Source organism: Myodes glareolus, chromosome 7 (genome assembly GCF_982192425.1).
Source record: "Myodes glareolus chromosome 7, mMyoGla1.1, whole genome shotgun sequence".
In the NCBI taxonomy this organism is placed as follows: domain Eukaryota; kingdom Metazoa; phylum Chordata; class Mammalia; order Rodentia; family Cricetidae; genus Myodes; species Myodes glareolus.
The window spans coordinates 55,209,261-55,228,456 of NC_142032.1; the positions used below are offsets into that span (position 1 = coordinate 55,209,261).

The following is a 19,196-nucleotide window of genomic DNA, read 5'->3' on the forward strand; positions in this document are numbered from 1 at the left end:
TAGACTGAGAATTTTGAGGTGAATGTTGCCTTTCTACCTTTTGCTCCTGTTCATCAGAGTCTATGATTTCCTCAATCTTAATAAATCTGCTCACCATTGCCTTCTATAAGTCCTGAATCTCCTGTCCAGTATTATGCTCCAAAGCCTTCATTAACGATTCTAAGGCATGGAGCTTGTCTGTCAGAGACACCATTTCCTCCTTGGACACAATCGCCTTCATTGATAATTCTAAGGCGTGGAGCTTGTCACTTAGAGATACCATATCCTCCTTGGACATAATCCTCATGGCATGTACTGTGCCTTCTTGTATGGAAGTCCTGTCAATTAATCTATCATATCCTTTTGATAAAGTCCGATTTTCACATTCAATGGTTATAATCATCTCAGCTAATGTTTCAGCACTTACAGTCATGGACTGGAGGTTACGAGTCATTTTGGTTGTCCCCTCCTCCAGAGCAGTGAAGCTCCCTTCTAAAGAAGCAATATCAGACTGTACCTTCTTGATATTTTGGTCAGTCAACTGAGTCATATCAGACAAAGATCTAGTTTCCTGCTTGAGAACTCCAAACTCTGATCTAGTCTCCTGCTTGAAAACTCCAAACTCTGATCTAGTCTCCTCCTTGAAAACTCCAAACTCTTTTTTGAGGAGGTTGGTGTCAGTCTGAATTGTCCTTAAGGTTTTAATCTCTGCCCTCAGCATTGCTGATTCAATCTTGAAGGACTGCATCGTCCTTATAAAATATCGAAACACCAGAAAAGTGACAAGTCCCAGAAATAACCAAGTAAGAGGAATATCAGAAACCTCATGGAGGATATCCTCCATGGCGCAATTAAAAAGGCCATTGAATTTTTGGATAGTAATATTTTCTGACATGTTCAATCAAAAGAAATTGTATTTATTTATTTGTTTTCAACGGAAAAGAAAAATCTTACCTGTAATGACCCTTGCCTGCCAGTAAGTGGCGGGGGCGCACCTGAATCCACGTGGCAATGGCGCCGACCCAGAAAGATTCTGAAATATATATACACTCAAATCCAGAGGTTACTTTCAGGCTGGCAGCGCAAGCCAAACTCAGCTGGGGCTGCAGGGAATACACTGCCTGAGTGGGAGTAGAGTTGCCACTTGCCCGAGTTCCGCGGTGTTTGCAGAAGCCGGAAAGTCCCTGGCCCGATTCTATTGAACAGAGCTGGGATCCAGTGCAGGCTTTACTGTAAAGGCCATGGGGCCGCCAAGGTGCTGTGTGCACTCAGGCTGCTAGGCCCGCGCCACGAGGTGGGAAATAGGCCCCATGTTGGGCGCCAAATAATGACGAATCAATCCCACACCAATTATGTTTTAAGAGGGTATTTATTTTGGGGGGTAAAACTTACATACACCATAAACTGTCAGGAAGGGAGCCTAGTCGCTGGAGCAGGAGCTGGGAGCAGGAACCAAGAGGCCAAGCCGAGCTTGCCGCTCTTCTTTTAAAGAGAAATATACCACGCCCCAGTGGGCTGGTATTTCAGCGGCTATTGGCTGACGGAGCGGAAGGCACTCCCACAACACTGTGGGCTTGTGCTTCAGCGACTATTGGCTGAAGCAGCGGAAGGTACTCCCGCAGCAGACTCTGCTACCAATATTGTGGCTACAGGGAACCTCAGTGTGTTTATTAGGTACAACACTGGGAAGAGTTACCTAGTTTGAGTAGGAGGGCTCTGTAGGTGAGTAGTCCCACCTATGGACATTGCATGGAGGGAGCTTCAGCTGCTAGTCTTTGCACACAGTCATCAGTAATTTGTAAACATTCGTGCTTGGACTTCATAGGAAGCTTTGTATTCCTCTTGAGCTTGGCCCCTATTTTCCATGTGTTCAAGATCTTAGAGTCCTCAGCATGGCCAAGCACATGTCAAAATATTCTTTCATTCATTCAGGGATACAAAGGAGGAAATGAGGAAATAGAAAAATCATTCCATTACCTTTAAGGTTTTCTGAAGTTGCCACATCCCAAAACCTAAATGGATGCCTTTCTTAGTTGTTTTTTGGGTTTTTTTTTTGTCATTTTGAAATAAGATAGGGTTATCTGGAAGAGGGACTCTCAACTTAAAAACAACAAAAGAAAACAAAAAATTTCATCTGTTGCAGAATATTAGTTAAAGATGTGTTACATTTAGTTTATGCTGTAGAACATTTGTTTAATTATACAAAGATGTGTTGCATTCCTTCATGTTATATTTGTTTAACTCTGTGAAGCTGTGTTATTTTGCCTTTCTAAAACACCTGATTGGTCTAATAAAGAGCTGAACAGCCAGTAGCAAGGCAAGAGAAAGGATAGGCAGGGCTGGTAGACAGAGAGAATAAAGGAGGAGGAGAAATCTGGAATCTGGGAAGAGGATTGAAGGAACAAGAGATCAAGGAGAGAGGATGCTAGGGGCCAGCCACCCAGCCACCCAGCCGGCCATGGAGTCAGAGTGAAAGTAAGATATACAGAAGTAAGAAAAGGAAAAGCCCAGAGACAAAAGGTAGATGGGATAATTTAAGAAAAGCTGGCTATAAATAAGCCAAGCTAAGGTTGGGCAGTTATAAGAAAGAATAATCTTCTATGTGTGATTTATTTGGGAACTGGTTGGCAGGCCCCCAAAAGAGCCAAAAGGTCAAAAGAGTAAAAAGCAACCAACTATACCCATCTTCATGAGATTGGCCTGTAGCCATGCCTGTGGGGCATTTTCTTGATTAATGATTGATGTGGGAGAATCCAGATCACTCTGGGGGCTGCCACCCTGGGCAGGTAGTCCCTGGTTGTATAAGAAAGCAGACTGAGCATGCCATAGAGAGCAAGCTAGTAAGTAGTGTTTCTTTGTTCACTGGAACTTGAAAGCCTTCTGTCTCAGTCTTTCATGTACTGGATTGTAGAAACGAGCCATTTACCTGACACAGTGTAAGTTAAGTACACTTAGGGAGTATGCACTTGTGTGTGTGTCTGTCTGTCTATCTATCCATCTACCCAATGCTACGTATGTTGTTTAATGACCGTGGTCACTGACTTTTAACTCTCTTCCCAAGGCAGCCATAGAAACTAAACTAAAATCTTCTTCAAAGCTTCTCATAGAAGCTCTAAATTCTGTTCTCTATCTCTGAGATAGATAGAACAATAGTTTTTTTGACCTTGCCTTCTCTTACTAGATCCTGAGACCCTGAACCTTCAGGAGGGGATTTGTCCCTTCCCCTGGAGGGAGGTGCTGCAGATGGGGCCTTGGAGAATCTGAGCAGACTGGCTGAGCTGGCGTCCACACCCATTCCAACCCTGTTAGTGAGGGTGTGGAACTTCAGTTCTCCCTGCATGGAGATGCCACCCTGAGAACCCAGAAGGACAGGGTTTGGCAAGATCCTCTGAAATGCCAGAAAGGCAGGGCACAGAGGGCAGCGTGCCCTTCCCCTGCTCTTCCCCTGCTCCACTCCCAGCTTTCTACCTGAAGGTTTTGTCTTTGTTCCTCTGTGGTGCTGGGGGTGGAGGCCGGGCCTTGCTAGACAAACACTCTTCTGCTGACCCACACCCCAGCCTGTGATACTCGTTATAATGCAACAAACTGAAGTAAGTGTCTGAGTTTTCTGCTGTGCTCTGTAGATGAGCTGCACAGAAAGGCTGAGGATAAAGCTTGGTGTCAGAGTGCTTGCCTTGCATTCATTGCAAAAAGACAGGAAACATAAATTAGTATTAAAAACTGGGGCCTGGAGAGAAGATTCTGTGGTTAAGAGAACTTGATGCTCTTCTGGAGGACCTGAGTTCAGTTCCCAGCACCCACATAGCAGCTCACAAACATCAGCAGCTCCAGTTCCAGGGGACTCAGCACCCTCTTATAAACGATGCAGGCACCAGGCATACTTATGACACACTGACATTCATAAATATAAAATAAAAATAAATATTAAAAAAAGAAAAACAAAAGCACTGGGCTTTCTCTGTAATCCCAGCAATCAGAAGGTGAAGGTAGGAGGATCAGGAACACAGTCAAATCAAGGAACCTGCCTGACTCCTTTTTGGAGGCAGGAGCCACTATGCTGTTTTTTTTTCAAAAAACAAGTTTCTATTTACGTGAAAATTGAGTTTCTCAAACCTGACCTTCCCCAAGAGATGATCTTGATTTGTTTTTGAGAATGCCCTGACCTTCCCTGACCCCTCCCTAATCATGTGGTGGTGACTGCAATGGTCTCCCTGTCTCTTTAAGAGACAAGCCATGCCTACTCTCTCTCCAGGCCACTGAGGCAAGCTGATCTTCAGCTTCTAGCCTGAGTCTCTTCCTTTTTCCATCTCTCTCTCTCAAAGAGGCAGCTTCTGCCTCTCCCCACTTCTCCCCTTCCTCTTCTGTCTCTCTCTCTCTTCCTCTCTGTCTCCCTCTCTTTGCTCTTTTCCTTCTCCCCTTTTCCTTCCATAACTCACTAAATAAATATCCAACTTCACTCTGCATGGCATGCCTATCCATGTCTCTGTATCTCAACCACCAAGTGGTTCCCTACCCGGGACCAGCCGCCTAGAGAGACCTGTGATGTGGTCTTGTGGCCTGCCGACTGCTGCTGCTCTGGGACCTGCAGTGTTTCTGCCACTGCAGCCACTGGCGATCTGTGGCATTTTTAATTAATCCATTACATTGGTGCCGAAACCTGGGAGGCTCTCCCACCCTGAGCTTGTCTCCCGGGGTTGGAATCCGAAACCAGGTATTTTTTTCCACAACAACCATGTGTTCCATTAGCCTGAGCATGATTTCTACAGTGTGATTTCTATGCACAGCACTGGCTTCAATTGGTGAGTTTTCCTGTTCTGGTTAGCTAAACCGTTTCACCAAACCCGAGGAATTGACCAGTGAGCTCCTGGAAATCTTCTGGTGTTCCTAGAAAAGGGGGGACAGCCCCCAACCACAGATGGTTGAGCCTTTCACTGACATTCATCTCTGGATTGCTTCCCTTAGCTAAAATTGTTACTGGACTGACCCAGGGTCAGTCCTCCTGCACTGGCACTGCATACTCTGTGCAGTGTATTTGACTGGGGGCCCAGGGTTCCTCAGTTTTTCTTTCTCTTTTTTCTTTTTCTTTATCCCCCCCTTGTTGTGAAAGGCGGCTCAGTGTGGCCTCTGGCCTCTCTGTCTTCCAAGTCACCCCAACCAGATCCAACCAGGCCATAACATCCCACTCAGAGGCGGGGAGGCTCTCCCACAGATCCTGCGATGTTCACCCCAATTCACACCCGCCCACAGCCAAGAAACATCTCCCTTTGTGCCTTGTGGTGTCGCTGTTTTTCACGGGTTTTTGTGGTTTCAGCTATGGGTAGCAAGCCATCCATGTCCGTCCCCCCTGGGATGGATGTCTTTTAGAGGCCCTAAAACCACAGGCCTTAATGCCCCACTTCCTCAGCTCTTACCCTCACTCTGCCAGTGTCCTGCCAGCTCCACTTTTGCGGGAGCTTTCTAACTACTGTCAGCGCACAGGCAAGTGAAAGAGTTTCCTCAAGCTGTCTCTGCCACCGCTACTGCTGCCAACGAGATTGGTCAGATCCATGATGCGGCTTTTTTCATTTCCAGTCTTTTGCTCCCCGCTGCGGTTTGTGGCATGGCAGCTCAGTGACAGGGCGGATCAGGCCTCCAGGTCTCTCTTATTATTAGCCTTAAATTCCCTGCAGCTCAAAATTGTGGCTTTTCCATATAACATGTGATTGTTGTCATTTTGACTGAGGTCAGGTGACCTTACCATCATATTAACTGAGGTCAAGTGACTTCATCACAATTTTTTTTATTGATATTTATTGAACTCTACATTTTTCTCTGCTCCCCTCCCTGCCCCTCCCTGCCCCCCCTTAATCCTCCTCCAAGGTCCCCATGCTCCCAATTTACTCAGGAGATCTTGTCTTTTTATACTTTCTACTTCTCATGTAGATTAGATCTATGTAAGTCTCTCTTAGTGTCCGCATTGTTGTCTAAGTTCTCTGGGATTGTGGTTTGTAGGCTGACTTTCTTTGCTTTATGTTAAAACCACCTATGAGTGAGTATATGTGAGAATTGTCTTTCTGTGTCTGGGTTACCTCATTCAAAATAATGTTTTCTAGCTCCATCCATTTTCCTGCAAAATTCAAGCTGTCGTTATTTTTTTCTGCTGTGTAGTACTCCATTGTGTAAATGTACCACATTTTCCTTATCCATTCTTCGGTTGAGGGGCATTTAGGTTGTTTCCAGGTTCTGGCTATGACAAACAAAGCTGCTATGAACATAGTTGAGCACATGTCCTTGTGGCACAATTGAGCATCCTTTGGATACATACCCAAAAGTGGTATTACTGGGTCTTGAGGAAGGTTGTTTCCTAATTTTCTGAGAAATCGCCACACTGACATCCAAAGGGGTTGTACCAGCTTGCATTCCCACCAGCAATGCAGAAGTGTTCCCTTTTTCCCCCACAACCTCTCCAGCATAAGTTGTCATCAGTGTTTTTGATCTTGGCCATTCTTCCAGGTGTAAGATGGAATCTCAGAGTTGTTTTGATTTGCATTTCTCTGATGAGTAAGGATGTTGAACATTTCCTTAAGTGTCTTTCAGTCATTTTAGATTCCTCTGTTGAGAGTTCTCTGTTTAGGTCTGTACTCCATTTTTTTTTTATTGGATTATGTGATCTTTTGGTGTCCAGTTTCTTGAGTTCTTTGTATATTTTGGAGATCAGACCTCTGTTTGATGTGGGGTTAGTGAAGATCTTTTCCCATTCTGTAGGCTGTTGTTTTGTCTTGTTGACCGCTTCACCACCATCTCAACTGAGTGGCTTTTCCTTAGAACATGTGACCGCTGCCGTTTTGGTTGAGGTCAGGAGATCTTACCACCATCTTAGCTAAGGTCAGGTGACCTTACTGCCATCTTAACTGAGGTCAGGTGACTTTGCCACTATCTTAAATGATAGCCAGGTCAGGTGACCAAGTTCTGGCATCTTGACTGAAGTATACCTGCCTGGTTCCCTGGTTTACTTATGGTTTTGTCTCTAAATTCCTCTTGCTGACTCTCTTTCATGTGTGTTTTGTGTAGTGGCATGCCTTTGCTAGGACCCACCAAGAGCATCTACTTCACCCAATTTCTGCTCACTCTGTGTGTGTGGATTCATACACGTAACTTAAATGTACCTATGTTTACTATTAAATGTTATAATTGTCTGTTCATTGCATCTCATTTCAGACTACAAAAACAATAAGTCTCATGTTTTAAACTGGTATGTACTTTTAAGTCTCTTCCAAAAATTCTTTATATTTAATACAACTCTCATTTAAAATATATTAATATGTCCTCTACTATTGTCAGTTCTGCCGTTAACCTTCTATTGCAAGTGGTTTTTTCTTCTTTCTGCATTTTAAAGAGTGTAAATCTTACCTGTTAAGTTGAGAGCCAGTGCAGTCAAGCTTGGACCCAGCTCTCCAGGCAGATTCTATACTGTAGTTATACCTTATAAACAACCCTTAACTGCTCAGACATCTGGGGAATATGGCATTTAAATATTTAACTATTAAAAAACTTTTCATAACAAAAAGAGACAGCTTGGCTCCTAGCAGCAGCACCCTAATTCCTCCAAAGAAGACAGAAGACAAATGGGCACAGAACTACGTCCATCTGCAATTTGCGTCAACTGCCAAGCGCTGACCACTGGGAAAAACTGCCTTTCATCTAAACTGAAGATCTCCAGACTGGACAGAATCACTGGAATTGACAGCCTAGCTGCTCAGGTCAAGGTAGGCCTGTCTTCCTACAGATTTCTTAGCCCACAGGATCTTCTGGAGTCTGGCAGGCCCTGTGCTAAACAGAAAAAGGCAAATACGACCTTCAGCGACCGTGGAGGACCCTGAGGAGTAGCTCTGGGTGCCAACCAAGTAAGTTCTCTGTCGTTTTTTAATCAGTAACTCAAGTAAAATTTTATCCTTCCCAAAGATCTCTGATGCAGTTTGACAGCTGAGAGGTTTTGTCAGTTTAAAAAGACAGCCTCACCAAATAAATTTCAGTAAATTACAAATACAAGTTATTAAGGTGTGTACCTGCAAGTTAAAAGGTGTGAGGACAAGTGCACACTATCAAATTTCTCTCTCACACTGCCTTCCATAGTCTTAAAAATACTTTTCGTTGTACAAAAATATCTGCCACAGTCATTCTGACATAAATCTGCTACTGTTTATACAATGTATACGTCTAAAACTTCTGTTTTCACAAACCAAACAAAGAATTCTTGTGAGTTCCTGGAAGCCAAATTGAAGGATCCACCTTAAACAGGTCATATACATCCCTCTCAATTCCCTGGTCCTAAATTTTTTTCCCTAAACTTATCTTTATCCTCTGTTCTGCTAATACCTTAAACAGGTGTAAGAGACACCAAACATTTGCATACCAAAAACGCCAGATAGGAACAAAGAGACCAGCTATGCCAGGATGTGACCAGCACCCAGCTTTCTCAGGTTCTCTAGCCAATGATGATGCCCACAAAAAAGCAGGAAGCAGTCTTGAGAATCCACCGCCCCAATTTCTTTAACCTGTGGTGCTTGACCTCCCGTCTTTTTATTATAAAAAAGAGATGGGAATGTAATGGTCTGTTCTGTCTCTTTAAGAGACAAGCCACGCCCATTCTCTCCCCAGGCCACTGAGGCAAGCTGATCTTCAGCTTCCAGTCTGAGTCTCGTCCTTTTTCCATGTCCCTCTCAAAGAGGCAGCTTCTGCCTCTCTCTACTTCTCTCCTTTCCCCCTTCTCTTTCTTTCTTTCCTCTCTCTCTCTGCTCCTCTCCTTATCCCCCTTCTCTTCCATAACCCACTAAATAAATATCCAACCTCACTCTATGTGGCATGCCTATCCATGTCTCTGTCTCTCACTTCCTTCCTTCAGAGACCTGCAGTATGTTCTCGTAGCATGCCCATCTATCTGTCTGCCCTCATGGCCTGCTGCAGTCACTCAGGGAACTGTGCTGTCCCTGCCTGGGCCTGACTGCTCTTGGGACCCGCTGTTCACTGCCTGCTGGCACATGGCCCACTGCCGTTGCTTGGGGACTTGCAGTATTTTTGTTGCTACAGCTGCTGGGGATCCTGCAGAATTTTTTATTTAATCTGTTATAGTGAACACATGATATTTTTAAGATTTTTTTAATTTCCGTATTGCCTCATTGTCTGTGTTCTGAGAACTACTAGTGATTTTACTCCTTAAAAAGGGGCCCAAGAGGTGGCTTCAGGGCTGCTCTTTTTTTTTTTTAAGATTTATTTATTTATTATGTATACAACATTCCTTCCATGTATACTTGCAGGCCAGAAGAGGGCACCAGATCTCATTATAGATGGCTGTGAGCCACCATGTGGTTGCTGGGAATTGAACTCAGGACCTCTGGAAGAACAGTCAGTGCTCTTAACCTCTGAGCCATCTCTCCAGCCCAGGGCTGCCCTCTTTAACCCGACATGGGAGGCAGTTGCTGGCCAGCTCTTGGGTGCACCCTTATAAAAATCAAGCTTGCTTCACATTTGACTCCAGTTGTGGTGGTGGTCTTGTTCTTGCTGCTGGCAAGTTCCTGAGACCCTAGCGTTAAGTAACACACACCACACATGCACATACACTAGGGATGAAGTTCCTGAGACCCTAGCTTTAAGTAACACACACACCACACATGCACATACACTAGGGATGAAGGAACAGCTCAGTTGGTAAAGTGCCTGCCACACACAGACAAGGACCTGAGTTCAGTCCACAGAATCTGTGTAAAACTGGGTGGGGGTGCTCTTCTAAAAACCCAGCACTAGTGTGTGTGTGTGTGTGTGTGTGTGTGTGTGTGAGAGAGAGAGAGAGAGAGAGAGAGAGAGAGCCAAGTGGATCCCTGAAGTTCCTTGGCTAGCCAGCCCGTCAAGGTTCAGTTTCATGTAGTTTCATGTTTAACAAGAGACAAGTGGTGGCCCGAGTCTGACCCTTGGAACCATGCAAAAGTACAAGGAGAAAATTGTACAAATTGTTCTCCATTTGCCACTTGAGTGCTGTGGCCCATGTTCCCACACGTAAGCATCACACCCACACAGTAGTGTAAGTCATGCTGGACAGCGATTGCAGAAGGGCTCAGTGTCACAGTTTGGCTTCCGCATGTATATGTGCCCACATGCACACATCCACACAGATGCACACACCACAACTCTAACAAATACATATCGTGTACACAAATTTTAAGATTTTTTTTTTAGGCTTATTTTTAAGTATGTGTTTGTTTTAGTATATGGCCTGTGGAAGGGTATCGGGGTGCACCGTGTAGCGCAGTTCGGTTAAAGAAAGAAGTAACCGCAAGATGAAATGTTAAGGCCTATGTGGCAGCAGGAAGGGCCAGCCTCTCCAATGGACCGAACCCTGAACTGCTGTACAAAAGTGTATTTATTGAAAGTTACACAAAGTATTTTCTCATACCAAGGTCCCTCATCTAATTCATGTCTTACTGAAGGGGGTATCACATGGCCCCCATGACTCTAGTCCTTTATTATGTAGCATTTGCAATACACAATAATACAAGAGTCTCAGGTGTGCCTGAGGTGTCTTGTGACCAAAGTCATGGGATGCCTGTTATGCCCTCAGGAAAACAATTCTACCAATCACGAGAAACAGGCACTGTTTGCCACAAGGATTCTTCAAGGTCAAAGTACAACTAAAAACAAAAAACAAAAAAAAAACCCAGTAGTTCATTCTAATATCTACCCAGCTACAGTGACTCTGTTGAATTCTTACAGCAGAGGGGGTGCCCATTAAGGCCATAGTAGAGCATTGGATCCCTGGAGCTGGAGTCACAGTGCCCTGTATGGGTTTTATGAACCCAACCTCTTGAGGAGCAGCAAGTACTTGGAATCCCAGAGCCATTTCTCCAACTCTAACACGTTAACACATTAAACACCTTATGCTGTGGGAACCCGGATGTATAGATGATTGGCATAGAGCACAACTAAACAACCTGCAGCTTGCGGCTGGCGTCTAGGATGGACAGTCTTGGGCAGTGAGCCCTCAACTAGTGGGACCTCATGTCATTTCCTGGAGAGTACCAGAACTGAGCTGGGTTAGAGGTCACACATGCTTGTCATGTGGAGATGCCTGCGTCTGGAGAGTTTTCTGTGTTGAACTCAGTGGCACGAGAACAGAGGGAAGGCAGGGTAGTCCATGCCTGTAGTCCCAGTACCAGCAAGGTGGAAGCAGAGGAGGAGGAGTTCAGGACCAGCCTCAGCTAAGCAGTGAATCTGAGGCCAACTTGGGCCACACGGAAACCCTGTCCAGCCGGGCAGTGTTGACCTTTAATCCCAACACTCAGGAGGCAGAGGCAGGTGGATCTCTGTAATGGATTAAGTAAAAATGCTGCGGATCCCCAAGTAGCTGCAGTGGCAGAAATGCTGCAGGTCCCAAATAGCGGCAGTGGCAGTGGGTTCCGAGTGCAGCCAGTTCCAGACAGAGACAGTACAGTTCCCCAAGTGTCTGCAATGGATCTCAAGGAGCAGCAAGTCTCACGAGGAGAGACAGACAGATGGGCAGACAGGTCTCTGAAGGTGGCTGGTTCCAGGCAGGGAGCCACACAGTGGTGGGTGAGAGACAGAGACATGGATAGGCACACCATGCAGAGTGAGGTTGGATATTTATTTAGTGGGTTGTGGAGGGGAAGGGGAGAGAGGATAAGGGAAGAAGTGGGAGGAGCAGAGAGAAACAGAGAATGGAGAGAGGCAGAACCTGCCTCTTCAGGGGAGAAATGGAAGAGAAAGAGACTCGGGCTGCAAGCAGGAAGGGAGATCTGCCTGCCTCAGCAGATGGATGAGGGAGTGGGCGTGGCTTGTCTCTTAAGGGGATAGAACAGACCTTTACAGTCTCTGTGAGTTCAAGGCTAGCCTGGTCCACAGAGTGAGTTCCAGGACAGGCTTCAAAGCTACAGAGAAACCCTGCCTCAGAAAAACAAAGAAATAAAGAAGAAACCCTGTTTTAGGGGAGAGAGAGAGAGAGAGAGAGGGAAAGAGAGAGAGATTGTTTTCTCCCAATCCTCACATGCATCACTACTTTGTGAGGTCATTATTGAAGTAAATGCCATTTGATCGTGAGTCATCTCTCCAGCCCAGCAAGTGCTATTTGGACCCAAGAACTGTGATACTATGACAGTCCAGCTGACCATCAAGACAGCTACTTAATTACTAATGGGTGGGTTGGTGTGGGATTTCCCTCTGTATGCTGTGAATGTATTTTATGATCATTGGTTAATAAAGAAGCTATTTTGGTCTCTGCTAGGACAGAATAGAGCTAGGTGGGAAAACTAAACTGAATACAGGGAGAAAAAAGGTGGAGTCAGAGAGATGCTATGTAGCTGCTGAAGGAGAAAGATGACAAAATCTTACTGGTAGGCCACAACCTTGTGGTAATACATAGATGAATAGATGAATAGAAATAGGTTAATTTAAGATATAAGAGCTATCTAGAAACATGCCTGAGCCATTGGCCAAACAGTGTTGTAATTAAAATAGTTTCTGTGTGATTATTCAGGTCTGGGTAATGGGGGAACAAAAAGCAGTCTCCATTTACAGAGGGTGGCCTATACAACATGAATATGCTAGCAAGGGTGAAGTAGAATGAGGTTCTACCATATTACTTAGGATAGTACATAGCTTCAAAAGTATGAATTATTTATTTCTGAAAAATTCTATTTAATATTTTCAGACCCTGATAAGTCACTAAAAGTGCAGAAAATTAAACCCGGGTAGAGAGGCTTCTATTATGTACCTTTCTCTCTTCTATCTCATCAGACAGAATTTAGTCTCATGGCCCAAACAGCTCAAGGGAACCTGGGAAATCACTTTCTTCTAAGAAATCGTATCTCAGCTAAAACTGAGGGTACTGTTGCCCTGTAGGGAAGAGGGACAGGACGCTGGGTAGACAGCAAGAAGCATAGGCTACTCAAGGACCACTTCTGAGATGAGGGACCTTGGGGGAGCCCATGGCATCCAAATGGTTAGTGTCACTTCTCTTGTGTTCTACCAGCTTTGGAAGCCAGGCATGGTGGCACGCAGCTCTATTCCCAGTTCTCAGGAGGCAGAGTCAGGCAGACCTCTGTGAGTTTGAGGCTAGCCTGGTCTACATAGTGAGTTCCAGATAAGCCAGAGATACATAGCGAGATGCTCTCTCAAAAATCCAAGTTGTCAGCCTTGGAAGTATGTGCTGAGCTGTCCCAGATCTCTGTGTGGCTTCATCTGCCTCTTGACCCTACCGTAAACCTCTGTTCCATCAACCTTGATCTTCTCCACCACTCTATTTCTATAGTAGTGGATCTTCCAGCCCCTCTACCCCGTTGACATCTCCCAGACCAGAAGACAGTTTCCGGGGTCAGTTCTCTTTCCCTGAGGGTTCTGGGATTGAATGAACCAGATCCTTGGGCTTACTCTGTAGCCACCGTTAATTCCAACAGTGAGAACAAGACCACTACCACAATTGGAGCCAAATTTGAAGCAAGCTTGATTTTCAGTGGGGTGCACCCAAGAGCTGGCCAGTGACTGCCTCCTAAGTCGGGTTAAAGAGAAAAGCCCCAAATCCATATCTTGGGCCCCTTTTAAGGGGTAAGATCAGGAGTAATTTTACAGAAGGGAGATAATAAGGCAATAAGGAAATACAAGGAAAAAAATCTCAGAAACATCAGGTAGTCACCAAGTGATTAGGGCGGGTCAGGTTGTGGGTAATCTTAAAACAAGCCAAGGTCATTGGCTGGGGAAGGTCAGGTTCTAGGAGACAGCAACTCAGCTCTTACAGTAAATAGAAACTTACAATACAGCACAATGGCTCCTGCCTTCAACATGGAGTCAGGCAGGTTCCTTGCCATCTTTGCTGAGTCTGCAGCCCCACCCCCCTCCAGGAGTGTTCTTACAGGTCACACTGTAGTTCAGGCTGCCTCAGGCTCCTGAGTGCTGGGATTACAAATGTATGCCACAATCCCCAGGTCCCAAAATGGATTCTTAATATTGGTGACTTCAACAAGTGAGAAGCTGTTAATCCCACCGGTCAAGAATACGATCGCTACCTTTTAAAGCCAAATTTGAAGCAAGCTTTAATTAACTACTGACCAGATGGATGGGCTCTGGCCAGGTCCATCTCTGGGTTTCCAGAATGGTTTGCAGTGGACTAAACATTTCCCATCAGGCCCAATCAGGGGCAAGCATACATCCTGACATATTTCCTGCCCATCCACAGTGATCAAGCTCATCCGGAGCAGATGGGTCACACAAACTTGTTCTTGCCCGTAAGCAACAGCTCCAGCATTCCAGGAACCGTCTGTCTGTCCTTGGACAAGAGGCTTTCAGATCAGAGGGATACAATTTTATACATTTTTATTTGTTTGTTTTTTGTTTTGTTTTTGTTTTTTGAGACAGGGTTTCTCTGTTTAACAGTCCTGGCTGTCCTGAAACTTCCTTTGTAGACCAGGCTAGGCTGGAACTAATGGAGATCTGCCTGACTCTGCCTCCCAAGTTTTGGGATTAAAGGCAGGCTCCACCACTCACTGCCCAGTAATTTCCTGTATTTCTTAGGCATAGTAATTAAAACTTAAAATGTAACTTTGAATCTTACAAAGCTATTTCTCCCTTTGAGCAGAGGAACTTTGTAGAATTCTAAGGGTAATGTTCGCATGTCTAGGGTTTCACATTCTCACCTCCAGGTCCCCTCACGGTCACACGGTTCTCACCTCCAGGTCACCTCACAGTCACAGGGTGCCTGCCTTCAGCAGCTCTCTGTTGAGTCATGTCTGAGTCCTTGCCTGGCATTCAGGAACTTAGCAGTGAATCTGCCAGGCATGGACTCGGGAGGTAAACACTGGAGAGTGTTCTAAGATGCAGGAGCGGTCTGTGCTAAGGTGGGGAGAATGGGGGAAACCTCGACAGAGTAAGGCAGAGACGTGTGGCTCTCTTCGCTTGGTGGAAACTTGGCATCCCCAGCTTTCAGAGGAGCAGGAGCTGCAGACACATTTCTCTCTTTCTTTCCTCTTGGACTCCTTCCTCAGGGTGTGTTCTTCAAGGTTGTGTCGCCAGGGCAAAGGCTGTGCTTTATTGACCCTCTTGGAGGACCTCATTGAGGATTTTGTACACCTCGCAGTTCACTTTCCTTCCGGACTTGGCTTTCCTGCTTACTAGGTGTTTAATGGTGGTGGTAGATCCTTAACATGCATCTTTAGTTACAAGGCTGGCTGGTGACTCCAGGTGGCTTCGGGCTCCTCTTTGCTACCTGATGTACATGGATGCTGGCCTTGTTCTTTCACTGGACAGTGAGCGGTCAGGGAGCTCTCAGAGCCCAAGGTGGTGGACTTGAGTTCTGCTCCCTCCATCCCCATCCAGTCCCTCAGAGTCTCTCTCTCTCTCTCTCTCTCTCTCTCTCTCTCTCCTTTGCTTAGGTTCTTACTATGTTGTCCAAGCTAATTTTGAATTCTGGGTTCAAGTGATCCTCCTGCCTCAGCTGGGACTATGGGACTAAAGGTGTACACCACCTAGTATTGAGGTGGCCTCTTTCTTTTTTTTCCTTTTTATTTGTTTATGTGTATGAATGTTTTCCCTGCATATACATATATGTGCTTGCCTGGTGATCCTGAAAGTCTGAAGAGAGCATCAGATCCCCTGGAACTGGAATTACAGACAGCCGTGAGATGTCATCTAGGTGCTAGGAACCACCTGGGTCCCTGCAAGAGCAACAAGTGCTCTTTTTTTAATCAAGAAAATTGAAAAATGTTTTATTTTTACATGTATTGGTGTCTTGCTTGTGTGTATATCTGTGCAGCATATGTGTGCACTGTCCTTGAAGGCCAGAAGAAGGCTTTGGATCTTCTGGAGCTGGAGATACAGGTGTCACATGGGTTCTGGGAACTGGATACAGGTCCTCCTAGAAGAGCAGCCAGTGCTCTTAACATCCCAGTTATCTCTCTAGTCCCTTTTTGTTCTTTTGCCAATCTCATGTGACCTAGGCTGGCCTCAATTTTGACACGAAGCTGAGGAGTGGATGACTTTGAACTCCTTATCTGCCTCCATCTCCCTGGCATTAGGATCACAGGTGTGCCCTACCACACCTAGCTGGAGGCTCATTTGCTTTGTCTCTGCCATGGGAATTCTCTTAGGAGCACAAGCTTGACTGCTTCCTGGATCTTGGCGCTGTGACTTCCTGGACGCGTGGCCTTGGGTGACTGAGGAACCTCTGTAAATGGGGATAATAACAGCATGGTTTTATGGGGCAGTCTGCTTGTCAGGTACATCTGTTCCACAGGAAAGATGAAGCCACCACAGAGTGCAATAGGTTTGGGAAGAAAGGAAAAGTCTTCTGTGAGAAGAGGGTAGTTGACTGAGCGGACTGTAGTGAGAAAGAGGGGCGGGGTTCTTGTGAAGAGGGAGAGGAAGAACAGGGAGGACAGAAGGACAGAGGGCAGAAGGACAGAAGGACAGAAGAACACGGAGGGGACAGAGGGCTCCAGGAGGAAGTAGAGGTGAGAAGATTGGATTAATGCATTTCTTACTCTTTCAACAAATAGCTGACAAAAACAAAGGAAGATTTTTAAAATTTGTTTATTCAATTTTTTTACTTCATTTTGAAGATTAATTTATTTTTATTTTATGTGTTTTGTCTACATGTATACTTTTTCACCACCTGCATGCATTGCCTGTGAAGGCCAGAAGAGGGTGTGGGAGTCCCCGGAACTGTAGTTACAAAAACCACCTTGTGGATGTGGGAACTCAGGACCTCTGGAAGAGCAGTAATCCTCTTAACTGTGATGCCATCGCTCCAGCCCCTCACCTATCTCCAGGGTCTCGCCTATCTCAGGCTGACCTTAAACTTGATAGATGACTGAAGATGGTTCTGACCTCCTGATCTCCTGCTTCCACCTCCCAAGTGCTGGGACCCAGGGCACTGGTCTATGCAGTGCTGGAACTTGGACCCAGAGCGTGTATGCTAGGCAAGAACTCTACCAATTGAGCCACAGACTCAGCTCATGATTTCAGAGGCTTCAGTCTATCGTGTTGGGGAAGGCACGGTGGAGCAGCCAGAGTCACAGCATGACTGAACAGGAAGCAGAGGGCAAGACAGGCAGTGGTCAGAAATAATAGGGACCCTCCCCCACCGCAAAGACTAGCCCCTAGAAATCTGCTTTCTCATTGTTTCCAGAACCATATCTGGGGGTCAAACCTTTAAGCCACAAGCCTGCAGGGGACATTTCAGATTCAAATCATAGTAGTCAGGGTAGTAAAGGGGCCTTTTCTACAGGGTCTTGAATGTCATGGACAGAGATTCCAGCTTGATTTGAAGTATAGGGAGGGGCCTAGAGCCCTGGAGACAGGCAGGGAAGGTGCCCAGAAGCGAGACCCTTGGGAAGGACAGGAAGAAACGGTCTGGTCAATTAACAGGTGGCAGGTCTGGGCTGGCTTCACTCCTTTCAGCTGTCAGGGCTACACTGGCACTGAGGGGCACACGGTGGGTGCTGCCATGGGCAGAGGTCAAAGGGCTCTGCTCCAGCTGGATCTGGCCTCCCACCTGGGCAGTATGGGTCATTGGGCATTTCTGGATCTGAACAGCTTCTCCCACAGGTGGCTGGAAAGGAGGGGGTCTCTGCAGAGAGACCAGCAAGCCCTGGAGGTTTTTCATGTTTTGACTTTCTGAGTCTAGGGGCCCTAAACAACCTGAGTACAGAGCTGGGATGCAGCCAGACCACTGCGGTACCAGGTGGGACTCTACACCGCCCAAACAGAGAGAACAAGCTTCTCAATGACTGTGCCTGTGACCCCAGCCGTGGAGCCCGCCGCCTGCTGGGCATCCTGTTGGATCATGGCTACACAGAAATCTCAACGCCGAAAGAGAACTGAGGGCTGCAGCCTTTCCCAGCCCGACTTTGCACCTGGAGAGAGCTCTGGGGCAGGGGCAGGGGGCAGGGGGCAGGGGGCAGAGGGCAGGAGCGCCAAGTCCACTGTCCTGCTTGTGTGACATTTTCTGCTCCTCTCTGATTCTCTTGGATCCCTCTACTGGACAGCTGTGTGAACTGAGCCCCTTTTAAAAACTGCCACCAGTGGGAGCCTGTGATCCCAGTACTTAACAGCCTGAGGCAGAAGGATCTTGAGTTTGAAGCCAGCCTGGGCTACTTATACAGTGAGAGCTTGTCCCGGACCAAGCCAAACCTGATAGCCTTCACTTTTTGTTGGTTCATTTGTTTGTTTTTTCGAGACAGGGTTTCTCTGTGTAACAGCTCTGGCTGTCCTTGAACTTTCTCTGTAGACCAGGCTGGCCTCGAACTCACAGAGATCTGCTTGCCTCTGCTTCCTGCGTGCTGGGATTAAAGGCGTGCGCTGCCACTGCCCAGCTAATTTCTACTTTTGTATTTTGAGACAGAGTCTTGAACTTATGAGACTACAGAGCCTAGCTTGCAATTTTCTTGCTTCAGCTTCCCTTATGGCCGGGAACACAGGTCTGTGCCACAAAGTCCAGGATTTTTTTTTTTTTTTGGACAGCACTTCATGTAGCCCAGGCTTGCTTCAAGTCCTTATATAGCTAAGGATGATCCTCCTTCCTCCTCTTTCCAAGTCTTGGATCATAGGCATGTGCCATGACATTTGGTTTGATTTGACTTACCTAGTATTGGGGATGGTACCTGGGGCTTCCTGCATGGGAGACAAATGGTCTCCTAACTCAGTTGCATCCTCAGCCCTCTAGATTAAGTCTGTACCTTCTCTAATTCTTGTATAAATTTTATGAATCAATTGAAATAAAATAATTAAACTTCATTACATTTATTAATTTACTGTGTGTGTATTGGTGAGAGGATGAATTATGAGAGGTGGTTCCTTCCTTTCATCATGTGGGTCCCAGGGATCAAACTCAGACTGTGAGGCTTGGCCAACAGTGTCTTCTGGCCCTGTTTTTGTTTTCTGAGATAGGGATGTCTTTCTGTATGTGTGTTGCTTTTATTGGTTAATGAATAAAGCTGTTTTGGCTGAGTAAAGGGGGGGGGATCTGCACAGAGATATATATAGAGAGAGTAGGCAGAGTCAAGGAGGCAAATGCTGGAAACTTACCAGTAGGCCACAGCCTCGTGGTGATACATAGATTAACAGAAATGGGTTAATTTAAGATGTAAGACCAAGCTAGGAATACGTCTAAGCTATTGGCCAAGCATTGTTATAATTAATATAGTTTCTATGTGGTTATTTGGCTCTGAGCGGCTGGGAAACCG

The 19,196-nt window shown here is 45.9% G+C and overlaps 1 long non-coding RNA gene across 1 annotated transcript; it reads left to right on the forward strand.

Moving 5' to 3' along the window:
* The first annotated feature begins 12,197 nt into the window (after positions 1–12,197).
* Positions 12,198–18,747, forward strand: LOC146893560 (uncharacterized). Its single transcript, XR_015003187.2, has 2 exons — positions 12,198–16,463; positions 16,646–18,747. It is a non-coding gene; the product is annotated as an uncharacterized LOC146893560 (long non-coding RNA).
* The last annotated feature ends 449 nt before the right edge of the window (positions 18,748–19,196 follow it).